At 54.3% G+C, this 13,231-nt stretch overlaps 1 long non-coding RNA gene across 1 annotated transcript; it reads right to left on the reverse strand.

Moving 5' to 3' along the window:
• Positions 1–1,545: 1,545 nt before the first annotated feature.
• LOC125700737 (uncharacterized) lies at positions 1,546–11,148 on the reverse strand. Its single transcript, XR_007380034.1, has 3 exons — positions 10,898–11,148; positions 4,171–4,241; positions 1,546–2,701 (listed from the first exon to the last, which is right to left on the reverse strand). It is a non-coding gene; the product is annotated as an uncharacterized LOC125700737 (long non-coding RNA).
• Between the last annotated feature and the right edge of the window lie 2,083 nt (positions 11,149–13,231).

A 13,231-nucleotide genomic window follows, 5' to 3' on the forward strand; every position in this document is an offset into this window, starting at 1 on the left:
GTCAGCTGCTGGGGGCTGGGAGCTGCCCCTGCATGGAGCAGCAACACTGAGCCCCACAACCTTCCCATGCCTCCCCCCATGCCTGCCACGTGCGGGGCTGGGGACCATGGCTGGCACAGACGCTGCCTGACTTCCGCTCGAGCAGTTGCTGTGCTTTGACAGCTCTGCTTTATTAATAGCGTGGTGCAATTAGCAGGATTGCTGTTCAAGCTGTCATTAATTGTCACTTTCACTGCCGGCCGGGTTCCAACAGGCTGGGGTCCCTGCTGCAAATGCATTCAGAGCCACAGGGGCAGATTGGTGCAGGGTGCATGGCTGCGAGCAATGCACCAGAGCCCTGCTTTGTGGAATGTGTGGCTGTGGTTGTAGTGTGGATGCAGCACACGGTTTGGCTCCCTGATAGCAGCAACTGGTGGCCTGCAGCAGTCCAAAGCTGCCCTGCTCCGTCCTGCCTGGACCTTGCTTCACAAGCACCTGACCAAAGTGCACGGCTGTGTGCTCCTTGCAAGCACAGCAGTGCAGTGCCAGGAGAACACATGGCAGGGTCTGACCATGTTCACATGGACAGGCTTAAAACTATGGAAAGCAAGCTGTGCTACAGGCTGTTTGAAAGAAAGGACATGGATCAGGAAGGGCTAAATCAAAGAGTCAGTCACTGAGGGGCGGCTCAGATCCCCCTCCCTCATTTTCTACTTTACTAGAGAAAACACAGAACTGATATCAGACAAATGAGCCCTCTGGACCCAATTTTTCAAGTTAATGAGCTCCCTTGCAGCTCTTCCCCACAGCGGAGACTTCCAGCACCTACCCTTTGCCACAGGCTCTAATGAGCAAAGCCACCGCCATCCATCTCAATACCTGTGGAAGGGAAGGCCTCCACCTCACTGCTCAGGCTCTGCCCCCACCAGAGGGGTGTGCCCACATCCCTGGGGTGTGCTCATATCATTGGGGTGTGCTCACATCATTGGGGTGTGCCCACATTGCTGGGGTGTGCCCACATCATTGGGGTGTGCTCACATCACTGGGATGTGCCCACTGCCATCCCCAGCACAGGACTCCTGCTCTCCAGGTCTCAGCACCTTCATTCAGCTGAGCCATGCTCCAGCTCAGAACCACCTCCTATTCCAGGAGGAAATTGCTTTTCATGCCCCCGGGAACCTCTCTGCAGTCTTTGCTGGGAGATTTCAAATGGACCTCAGCGTATTACTAAGATTCTGCCTTGTAATTGCCCTCTGCAGGGCTGAGCAGAGGGAATAGCAAAGGTTGAGGATGGCTGCAGCACTCACACTGCTCTCCCACCATTATGCTTAAATTAACAGCGATTTTTTTTTTTTTTTTTTTTTTTTTTTTTTTTTTTTTGTAAATTGACTAATTTTCTCTTAGGAATAGATCATTAAATTACAGATTACCAATGAAAATTTACAGCATCTGGACAGGAGCCAGAGGGAGGGGCAGAGGCAGCATTCTGTCCATTTTCCCCCCCTTTTGCTTTTTTCCCCATTCGGTTTGTTGGGGGAGCTGCAGCCCCAGCCCCAGCTCCAGCCAGAACCTCCCCTGCACCTGGGAGTCACAGCACAGAGATGAGGTGGGGTTGGGATGCTGTGGGGCTGCCCCCACCTGCCCACCTTTGGCTGCTGGGGAGCAGTGGCCGCACTCAGCACTGCACTTTTCCAGACAAACTCAATTTCTTTGCAGCAATGAGGCACAATGGAGGCGAGAAGCTGCATTTTGGGGAGGGGCCGCTTGGGAGCATTACGTCTGGGGGCTCGGAGTGAGGAAAAGCAGATTTCTTTATTGCTTTGATCATACATAATTTAAATATTCAAACTACTCTGGAATTCACTGAATTATACATGAATTGCACAGGCAGCATTTTTGTAACTCCTGAAAGGCATGAATATTTTCCCCCTCTCCCCTCAAAACCTTGTATAACCTTAACATTTGTATTTTATTTTTTTTAACCCAATTCAATTGCATCCCGAATCACCCAGAGAACAGCACCTATCCCTCTGAGAACCACCAAAACACATGCTGCAGTGCTGGGGAGCTGCAGGGCTCTGCCACTGTGTGGCCAAGAGTGAATAAATGGGGAGATAAAGTGAATAAATGGGGGGTTTGGGCACAGGATAGGAGTGCAGGGAGCACAGCCTCGGCAGAACTGTCTCCTCAGAGAGCTGCCATTGATAGCCATAGGCTGACCCTAATTTGTGGCATTGCCCTCATCTCTTTGCTCTGCCTGCACTGCCACTCACCTTGGAGCCACCACTGCTGTCACGGCCACCACGGCTGCAGCAGCACCTTCTGCTGGACCTGAGGATGAACACACAGCCCTGCTGCCATGTGCAGGCAAGGAGGTGCTCCAGCCCTCGGTGGAGAGCATAGAGCAGCAGCCTTGTCTGCAGCTTTTCCCTGGTTAGCTCGCTCTTCATTATTGTGCTCTACCCTTTTAATTTCTCTCTAAACTCAACCAGCTATTGCTGTTCAAACTGAAATAATTAATTGGGACAAAATTGCCACTGTAGGAGGAAAGAATGATTAAACCCATCCAGCGGACAATGGGGCAATCATAGCCTAAGCATCTAATTACAGGGTTAGAGTGTGTGGACGTGGGGATAATAACAGGGCCTTTTGTGAACGTGTTGCTGGATGAGCTGGGAGGAGGCTCCGTGCTTGACTTCGCTCCAGGTTCAGTGCATGATTCCTGGAGTAAAGACACAAACGCGGGAATAAAAGACCATTCTGGGGTGGATACCCACAGCGGTGTGCTGGGGAAACAGGAGCAGCAGGAAGCAGCAGCCGCCCCCGTGGCTCTGTCTGCAGCGTGCAGGACTTGCTTGGGATGCAGCAATGACGGGGGGAGGCAAGCAGGGCACGGCTCAGTGGTAGGAGAGCAGGGAATACGAAATGGAGCACACGGACAGCACAAGGCACCCGCGTGTAGGGGTGTCTGTGCACAGCCACTGCCCGGCAGGAACCACCTGGAACTGCAAGGAGCACAGTGAGAGCTCCCTCCAGAGCAGCTCCGTGAGTCCTGGGGCAGGGGGGCGGGAGGAAACCTGGCAATGGGTCTGCCACGGTTTTATGGTCAAGGAGCAAAACAGGCAGCTAAAGGCAGCAGAAGGAGGACCTGCAGCACCACATGGGTGGAGGCATGCACACTCACAGCCTGTCCAAGGGTGCACAGCCCATGTTGCCCTGAAGCAAGAGCCATCCACCAGCTCGAGACAGTCCAAGCAGCCAAAAAAATGCAGCTAAATCCTTCATCTGGAGTTCTCCCACCAGGCTCTCACAGGAGCTCAGGCACCACCATGCCACCTCCAGCCCCGCACCCCTCACCCCACACATTAAAACGTACTTAGCAGCCAATCAGGGACCTGCGACTTCCCTTAATAAAGACATTTTTCATCTCCCCAATCTCAATGAGAGCGAGCTTATAGCGGTGTGAAATTGCAGGTGGTCACGGTGTGCTTGTGGTGAGGCTTCTGAAGTATCCAGCAAATGGAGCTCGAGCTGCCCAAAGCATATAAATCTCAGGCAACTCCGAGTCTCTTTGAGTAATAGTTCATTTTTTGATTTAATTTTGACTGTGACCGGAGTTTCTAAAGCCCATCAATGATCGGCTTGTCCTAGAGGAGGGGTGAATCCACGGAGTAAAATGCAGAGTCAAGGAGGCTCCTCCCTGGCTCTCAGCTACAGACCGGCGCAGCGCCGTTCAGGTTATCCCCAGGAAGATTCCCTCCATGCTGAGCTCCTGGCAGGGCTGGGGAGGTGGAAGGGGATGGTTTCCTCACCGTGACCCACGCACAGTGCTCCAACATAGGGCAGGGTGCCCGCAATGCCCCAGCACAGTGCAGCACTGACCACTGGGTTAGCTCCCTTTGTGCATCCTGGTGCCAAGAAGTCGCAGGGACTGGGATGAGTACTCTGCTGGCAGCTGGATGGGAAAACTGCAACTCGAGGGCACGAAGCACTGCTGGAAGGAATTCAGCACGAGCAGACAGGACAATACCCATCCCAGACACAATTGTTTGTGTGACTGCCAGAGCAGAGCTACGTCAAAAAGCAAAGAAACAGACCCCTGTGATCAAACACACAGCAGGAAGGAAAGAAATTGACGGAGTAAAATGCAACCCAGCAGCAACTGCTCAGAAAGAAAAAACACTGCCTTACTGTTTGAATTCTTGCACCGGAGAGTGGAAGGCCTCTTCGTGGCACTTAAAGGGTGGTGACTCTTCTTGGACCTACGTGGAAACAAGAGACAGGAGAAGTTCAGCTGTGCCACACTGGGAGCAGAGCCTGGAGCCTGAGAGCTGTGCCCTTGGTGCAGCTCTGTGCCAACTCAGTGCTGGCACTGCCACCGTGGCACCACCACCACGGCACTGCCCATGGCCCTGGGCTGCTGTGCTGCTGGGGCTGTGCATGCTGCCTGGCACTGGGCAGTTCTGCCCGGAGCAGATTTTGCTGCTTGCTCAGAGCCAGCCACCTCCATCCAAGAACAAACACAACAGAGCAGGCCTGGAACTGTAATACACACAGCCTAATTAATCACATTACTCATGAAAATATATTGGTATAATTAATAATACAAGGCATCTCTATTGGCCTCTGCGGCGCAGCAAATTATGAAGCAGTAATACTTGGACGCACTGACCTGGATTTCATACATAATCCATCAGGGCAATCCCACCAGATCGGGTCTCCAGAGACACAAACAATGCAACAGTGATAATTAAACAAAAGCGAGATGGACAGAAGAACGGGTGTCACATTAATCACTGCCAGTACTGCGGGGAAGGAATGGGACACTGAGCTTCTCTGCATATCTCTACACTGTGGGTATTTTAATGTTATCAGTTCTTGGAAGGCGAAGGCATGTTCAGAGGGAGTGCTTTGGTGAGAGGTATGGGAGGTGCAGAGCTGACTGCTAGCAAACTGGGGTTTAGTATCCCATTAGTGGGACTGTATCTGGCAGTGGGAAGTAAAAGGTTTGCTGAAAACAGACAAAAACGTTTTCAGTGAAGAAGGAAATCTTCTGCTCAAACCAAAACCACAAAGCAATGAATTTGCTTAATTCAGATATCATGGCAAAGGAGATCTGCAGCGTGGATGGCAGTGTGTCATCCCCAGGGCTACACCTGGGCTTGGAGGGCTGCTGTCAGAGCTTCTCCTTCCAAATTAGTTTAATCAGGTCTGTCGTTAGTCATCTTTGCTTGAGCCCTCATTTGGAGGCCATTTAAAAGGAATTAGAGAAAATCTCTTCTCTTTCTTCCCTTACAATAGAGATTAACTACTGGGACTCTAGTGACAGAAAGAAGCAGAATGTACCCATAAGCAGAAAGCCCCACACTCTGCACCATGCATCAGGGCTCAAAGACAGCAGGATGTGCTGCTCCTGCTGTCCCAACTGAACCCGACCAGATAAACACAGGCTGATGCAAAAATACAGCTCAGGGTCAATTTGGCGGCGGGTTCTTCAATATGCACAGCTTTGAGTTACACAGAGGAATTAAGAGCTTTCACTGCAGATGCAGTTCACGTTTTCCAACCAACGGGAAGTTCTGCCCAGGATTCCTTTTCCTGGAGGAGGGGCTTGGCTCCCCTCGAGGCCCATGCAGGCAGGGGGGCACCGAGCAAATCTTTCCTAATGCCAAACAGTCCAACACAGCTCATAGCAAAATGGTCAGCAGCAAAACGGGTCCGTGGAAACCTGCAGGCACTGCTGGGACGCAGCCACTCCAACAATCCCTCCCTCCTCATCCATCCCAGCAGCGTGCACAGGGATGAGCTGCACCCTGTGCCCCACGTGCTCCCTGTGCCCGCTCCCCATGCAGCACAACCTGCAGCAGGAGAGCCTTGCTGGAAGCTCGTTAATCTTTAATGAAGCATTTGGGTTATTCCAAAAGGTTACTCACCTGTCAGGGGGGAGGGATCCCGCTGTGAGTGTTCCTCCAGCTGACCTGCTCCAGCTCTGCCCAGTGCATGGTGACATGGGGACACGGGGATGGCTGTGGGGCGCAGGGCGCTGCAACCTGCCCTGCCCTGCATCGCCCAGGACCCTGCACACAGCCATGCACACATCCTAAAGGAGAGCCACTGCCTCCACCTTCATCCCCAGCAAATTTCTGACTCTGTCGGTCCAAAGGGCAACCGCTCCGGGTTTGGGTTTGGCATCGACTGAGAGAAGTCCTCGGTGCGTTCTGTGCTAAATAACTAAGGTTAATTTGATTTGATGCACCGCTTCATTACCATAAACAGCTCACAGTGTGTCAGTCCTCGGTAATTACAGCTCCCTACAGCCGGCATCATGTTCATTTCCCATCACTGACAGTGTTTCCCTATGATCGCCTCCCAGCTCTGCGCTTCTGCACGAGCTGCCCCATCATAATTAGGTGTCATTTATTCTGTAGCTGACGGTTACACTAATTTACAAAAATAAGGGCAAGCATATTAAATTTACTTTCCATCACAACTACATTTGTGTCTGATGGTTTGGGCCACAGCTTGGCTCTGCAGCTCCCAGTGCCAGCAAGGAGAAGGGCACAGTGCACAATAGGAATACACAGGATGCAGAAAGAACAGCAAGAATGCATCAGGAATGTGCAGTACACCCCAGGAATAGCCAGCACACAAGGGGAAAACCCATCAGAGGGAAGGAAAACTCAGTAATTAAGAGCACATGGCAGGAATCCCCAGCATACAAGAGCACAGTGTGTGCATTCAATGCATTGAAATGAATGGGATGGGTGTGTGGGGTCTGAGGGTGAAGCTGTGCCCTGGGATCTGCCTGCTCCTGCTGCTGTACAGTGACCCACAGCCATAGCCAAGCCCAGTGCCAGCAGCAGTGGGGTGCAGGAGCACAGCCCAGGGGCTGCGCAGTGGTTGTGGAGCTGCAGGAAGGCAGTGCCCACACGTTGCAGCACAGAGCTCTTGGGGCTGAAGGTGCTGTTGGTTCCCCCTCTTCTTTTTTTTTTATTTTAATTGAAATATCCATGGAGCCGAACTGATGGTGTTTGCAGTGACTGCTGAATTAGCAGGGTACCAGACTGTGACCATATAAAACACATATTGTTAAAAGGCACTTAGGGCTCCCTCTGAAAGGGTTTGCTCAGCCTTTGAACAAGAACCCAAGGGAAAGCCCTTTATTACCTCTGTGACCGGGTCAATTACTCTAGAACTGAGCAAATTATTTATGAGGTGATCAGCCTATTAAAACATTAACACATCCGTCCCTGTGCTGCTGAGCTGGCTCTGTCCCTATTGCGCTGGGTGTGGGGCTGGGCTTTAATTTACCAAGAGACTTCTGAGCATTAGAACTCAGCTGTAGTTATTGCCATCAACATCTCTGCCTGCCCTGTAAGTAGCAGTGCATGCACTGAGGGTGTGTGCGGGGCGAGCTGAGCCTTTGGAAGTGATAAAACATCAAATGCAGGCAATGGATGGGTGGTGAGAACATGCACAGGATGGGAATGGCTGTCTTAATCTACTACATGGACACTCTCAGCTTTTTAAAATGCCTTTTGGCTAGTCATTTCCCTGCATCTGATATTTTATTATCATGTCTTTGATGACATTTCCAGACACTTACTAAATCAAGACGGAGCTGTGCTTTGTGTTGGCTGTCAGACGGGGAACCCAGAGAGCAAAGGGAGCAGATGGGAACGGGTCCTGTCCTGTGCTGGGAGGGTGGAGCGGGGCTGGGCACGCTGCTGGGGTCAGCACCATGGGACAGGGACGGGATGGGATTTGGCCACAGGGATTGAAATCCATTCCTACCAATCGCAGTGCTACACCCTGGGAAGTCATGGGCCGTGGGTTTTAATCCGGTGCACAAAAGGGCTGGGTGTAACGAGCAGTACGAGCAAAAAGCAAGGAAAAGCCCACAGAGAAAACCCTGCACACTGCACTCAAGCTGAACCTCGGGAACAGGGGCAGAAGGCTCCTCAGTTCTCTGCAATGGACAGGGAGTTGCCGTGAGGAGGAAAATCAGTTCCCTCGGTGCACTTCAGAGTGTGCCGAGCTCAGCGCCCAGCCGGCACATCCCCATCGCTAACACAGACCCGCGGTGACCCACACAGCACCGGCAGCGGGACGTGGGTGATTGGCAGCCACATTCAGCAGCGGCAGAAATCCCCGTTTTGTTGTTGCCGTGAGATCTTTCGGGATGTCTCTGAAACATATGGCTTCCTTCAGCGGCACAAAGGGGCCAGCGATTACCCAGGAATGCCCCGCGTATTAAATACGGGATCACCGCCATCACAATGCCGCACCAGCGCGGCAATTCATACCCGGCGTCAGCTCAAAGGAGCTTTTGTAGATAATTAGTTCAAGGACAAAAAAAAATCGCCACTAATGCTTAAAACGGAGCGGATGCTCCGCGCGGTGCTATCTCCCGGTACGCGCTCGGCTCATTGTCTCCCCGTATCTCGAGCTGCGCCTGATTAATTTTACTTTTCTCTCCGATTTCTCTGCTGACAATGCGCGGGGAACAAAGGCTCCTGCCTGAACAGGGGCAGTAATTCATCGGCGCCCTCAGAGCCGACGCACAGCTGCCCCTTCCCAGCGCGGCTGCCAGGCACCGGCACCGCGAGCTCTCCGTTCCCATGGTCTCCAGGGAGATGGCGGTGGACCTGCATCCTAATGACAGCGCCTGCCACCCCGCCGGACCCTGCAGCCTCTTCCAGGCTGGGGCTCAGTCCCTGGCACTGGGAGGATGGATCCCGTCTGCCCTCAGGGCCGTTTGCTCGCTCGCGTGCTGTGAGCATGGCGGGGGGCAGGCGGGGCACCGCGGCATGGCCGAGCCGTACGGCAGCCGGGACTCAGCACCGCGGCGCAGCCCGCGCTCCGAACACTCATCCCGAGTGCTTATGGATGGGGAAGGAAAAGAACTAATCCCAGCATCAAGGCAATGAGCTGTAGTAGCTGCGGGGGTCCCACCAGCCCGGAGCACTGGGAGCATCTCAATGGAAGCAGGGATGCAGGATGGGAGCACAGCGGGGAGTTGGCGGGAGGAAGAGACACCGAGCAACAACCCTTGGTGCATGGCTCTGCACGAGCAGCAGCACCCCGCAGCACCACATACCCTGCAGCACCCCACAACCCGCAGCACCCCGCCGCACTCCCGCACCCAGCAGCCCCGTGCCAATGCTGCAGGCAACGAAGCGCCCACACGCACCCTGCATGCTAATGAGCAGCGGCGGGAGAGCTGCACCAATTAATTGCTGGCAGCAGCAGCGCACTCACCAAATGGGGAGCCGTGGTGCCAAACCAGAGGGCAGAGTCTCGCAGTGCGGTGGTGGCACGAAGCTCCGAGTGCCGCAGGTACGGCTCGGTGACAAAGGGGCAGGTGAAAGGAGCAGACAGACCCGCTCATGTTTTTGTATTTAAATTTTTCTTTCTTTCTTTCTCTCTTTCTTTCTTTTTTTTGGAGCTCACACAGCATTTGGGGTCACACGCCGCCACGTGGCGGGGTCAGGGCGCACGTGAAGAGCCAACTTGCCCCCCCAAAGTGCCACCGCGGCTCAACTCGCACCGACCCTCCAAAACTTCGTTGTAAAGATCTAATTTATAGCGAGCTAACGAAATAATTAATTTTTTGAAGCCGGCTCCTAACCTTTAGAACCAACTCATTTCGGGAGGGGGGGAAGCAGGCGGGGAGCGAAATGCCAAGATTTCGATGAATATTTAATAAACGCTCATGAGCTCGGCAACTTGGAGCCGCGCCAGCGCCATTTGAATGCTGCCCTTTGTTAATAACTAAATTGACGCCTCTGTTGCTATTCGGTGTTTGTGGCTCTATCAAGCTGTAATCTGTCACAGCGCATATGGGGGAAGCACAGCTCGGTGAGTGGCCGGCCCCACAGCGCCCACAGAGCAGTGATGGTACTGCACCGTGCTCCCACTCCTTCAGCTCCACGAGCGCCCGATGTGCACACATGTATGTACAGGAACAGATAGAAAACGGAGCAGAACATCCAAAAAAAGAACGCTGGGCTCTGTGGGGATGCGTGGGGATGGCCCCATTCCTGCTGTGGAGTCAGAGCACCGCGATGCTGCAGGGTCTCTCGTAGCTGCCCCCGCTTCTCAATTAGTTTAACTAATTGGGCAACAGCTCCAATGTAATTCGCTCGGTTCTCCCAAACCATTAATTATTCTGCATTCAGGACAAATGCACTTTGCAGTGGCAGTGTGGGCTCATTGGCATTCCCGGCACACGGCAGCGCTGGGAGCGGTGTCTGAGCGGTGCGGGCTGTAATGAAACGCGGCGAGGAAACACTCCATTGGCCACACGCAGGAGCAAAGGGGGGAAAAAAAAGGAAAAACAAACCCCATTTCCATTTGGCATGAAATGAGCTACACACAGAGCAGGGAAATGTGGGGCCTCGGGGGCTGAGCGGAGGGTTTGGAGGAGCCCTGAAGCCCCACATCTTGCTGCCCCACAACCCGCTGCAACACAGAATGCTGTCGCCCACCATCCACGACAGATCACTCTCGGAGGTGCCCATGTCATCCTCAATGGGCTCACAGCACAGCCCCCACTGTGACCTGAGCCCCCCCGAGCCACTCATCCCCATGTGCACAGCAGCAGCAGGGCCGGCCCCATCGTCACGGCGCATTCAAGAAAACAGAATACACCAATTAAATACAGCTGATGAAGGGCACCACCAATCTTGTGCCCGTGGTGCCACCGTGGCCACCGCACGCATGCTGCAGGCATTTCACAGGTCGTCCCCAGACCGCTGCGCCATCCTCGTGCTGGCGGCCATCGAGACCACATTTGGCTCTCCATGAGGCTGTGAGGCCCCACAACGCGTGCAGCGGCCACCCCGGGGAGCGGCATTGCCAGCCCACGTGTCTCTGCCAGCAGTGCCCCAATGGACGAGCTCCGTCCCACACCTACCTGCGGTGCCAGTGGGGGAGGACAGGGCCGGGTGCCCGCTGCTCCACGGGGACAGGGGGGGCCTCGTGCTCGGCCAGCGCCGCCCCACGCGCTGCAACCCGGGTGGGCACCGGGCACCGGCTCATTCGCAGAGGCGAAAGGGAGCGGCCGGCTGCAGCCTTGGCATGTCGAGGAGCTTCCCTTCCCTCTCGGAGGAGACGAAGGAGCGCCCCGGCTTCATCTGTCACCACGGCGCTGCTGCGAGGCTGCGAAGGCGCTGCGTTATGTCCTTGAGACACAGACCGATGCCATCTGGGCAAAATGCCACGAGATCCCTGGAGACCGGGGAGGATCGCGCTGCCTGCGAGAGCTGCACGGAGCCGAGCACGCCGCTGCGATCAACACATGTTAACTGCTTTGTGGCTGGGGCGAAGCACAGAGCGGCGTGGGGGCATGGTGGGGCTGCTGGCACTGGCTCCGTGGGCAGGGGGCTGTGGGTAGCGGGATGTGGGTCAGGCAGGAGCCCCCAGCAGCAGCGCCGTGCCCTGCTGGCGTCACACAGCGCTCGTGTGCTGTCATGTGAAGAAACACTGAACGGCCCAGATGAGCTGGAGCAGAGGGAATGTCGTGCCCAGGGGTGTCCTGAAGTCACTGGTGCCTTGTGCCCACCTCGATGCTCCCCTGTGCCGGGGGACATGGTACATAGACATGGCAGCCAATGGGCACAGCCATCACTGCCCCAGGGCGTGGATGCCCAGCAGTGACCCCAGCACAGAGCCCCAAGGGAAGCACAGGTACAGATGGAACAACAGTGCTTTTCCTTGGGGGAAGTGGTGACGCCAGTTGGGCTTAACCTTCCCCCATCCCTCTGCTGGAACGGAGCATCTAGGGAGTGCCTATGGCACCAAGCAGACGTGCCACACATCCCACCTGCTGCCATCCTTCCATAGACATCTGTAGAGAGCACCTCCTGCACCCAGCTGGCAGTGATCCTTTGTGCTGGGGGCCCTGGCTCCCAGCAGCTGAGGTCCCACAAGGAACAACGGTGCCGACAGAGGAATTTTACCCAATCTCTGTGAATGAGAAGTGTTTGGAAGCCGAACAGTTTCCCTTTTCCTCTGAGGAGCACAGCCCCACTGGCATCTCGTGCTGCTGCTGCAGGTATGGCACATGGAGGGGTCGCTGGAGCCCAGGAAAGAGCCACTGCATGGAATTAAAATGTACATCTAATTCATTAGGGATAATAATGCATTTCCCTTCCCAGAATGGGCTACTAGCAAAGCTTTTGCTGAAGAGAGCAGAGCAAAGCACTTTGTTTCTATTCGTTTTTTAAAAGGAGAAAGCCTCATTTATCTGAGCATGACCCCAAAAGGCAGCAGCTCACTCCGACAGCATCTCCACAGCCACATACCAACGAGATTCAATTATCCAGCAGAACACGTCCCAGAGGCATTCGGATAATTGCAAACATAAGTACAAAATCTGCTGCTAATTATTAAAGAAATACCAAATAAAGAGTCCAGGCGATGGGAGCGTGGGGTCCCCGCACGGCCCGGTGAGCACAGCGAAGCTCTCCTTCTGCACAATGAATGCACGGGGCTCACCTGGCCCCCAGCACCACTGGGCTGCAGTGGGAGATGCTGCTGAGGTTGGGACAGGGAGGGCAGGAGCACGGCTGTGGGCGCAGCACCGCGCAGCCCCAAGGCTTGGAAAGGAGCCCGTGTTTGAGGGCTCCTGAAGGGAAAGCAGCTTCTCCGTGACAGCATTTTGGCAAAAAACAGGGTTAGTTAAACACAACGGTTTCTTCAGTCAAAGTAAATAATAATTAAGGAAACCCAATTAAAATTAGGAGCTCTCCCAATTGTTCTCAGAGGCATCAAGATCTCCTCCCAGGACCCCGATCCCAGCTCATCCACCTCTGTGGGGCTGGACAGGAGCTGCCCCCAGGGCCGAGTCCCTCCTCAATGTGCCCCATAGTGGACCTCCTAAACATGCCCTATAGCGTCCCTCCCCATCCCAGCATCGTGTGCAGGAGCAGTGCTGATGCCAGTGGGACATCTCTGTACCTGCGTGGCGGCTGTTCTAGCTGTGTGTCCCCGTTTCCATCCCAGCCTTAAAGCAAGGCGGAGCGCTTTCACTGGCAACACTGAGAATTCCATTTTCTCAGACATTCTTTTGTCTCAGAGCTTCTCTCTTTCTGTCAGCATCATAATAAAACAACGTAAAATTGTGCTCTTTTGGAGGGATGTCCTCAAATAGCCCAGGCATTTCCGAGACACGCTCAGGTGCAGTGCAGAGCTCAGGGTGGTGCTCTGGGAGGAGAGCCTTCATCTGCACTGAGCCACTGCTTTGGTT

Source organism: Lagopus muta, chromosome 15 (assembly GCF_023343835.1).
Source record: "Lagopus muta isolate bLagMut1 chromosome 15, bLagMut1 primary, whole genome shotgun sequence".
Lineage (NCBI taxonomy): Eukaryota > Metazoa > Chordata > Aves > Galliformes > Phasianidae > Lagopus > Lagopus muta.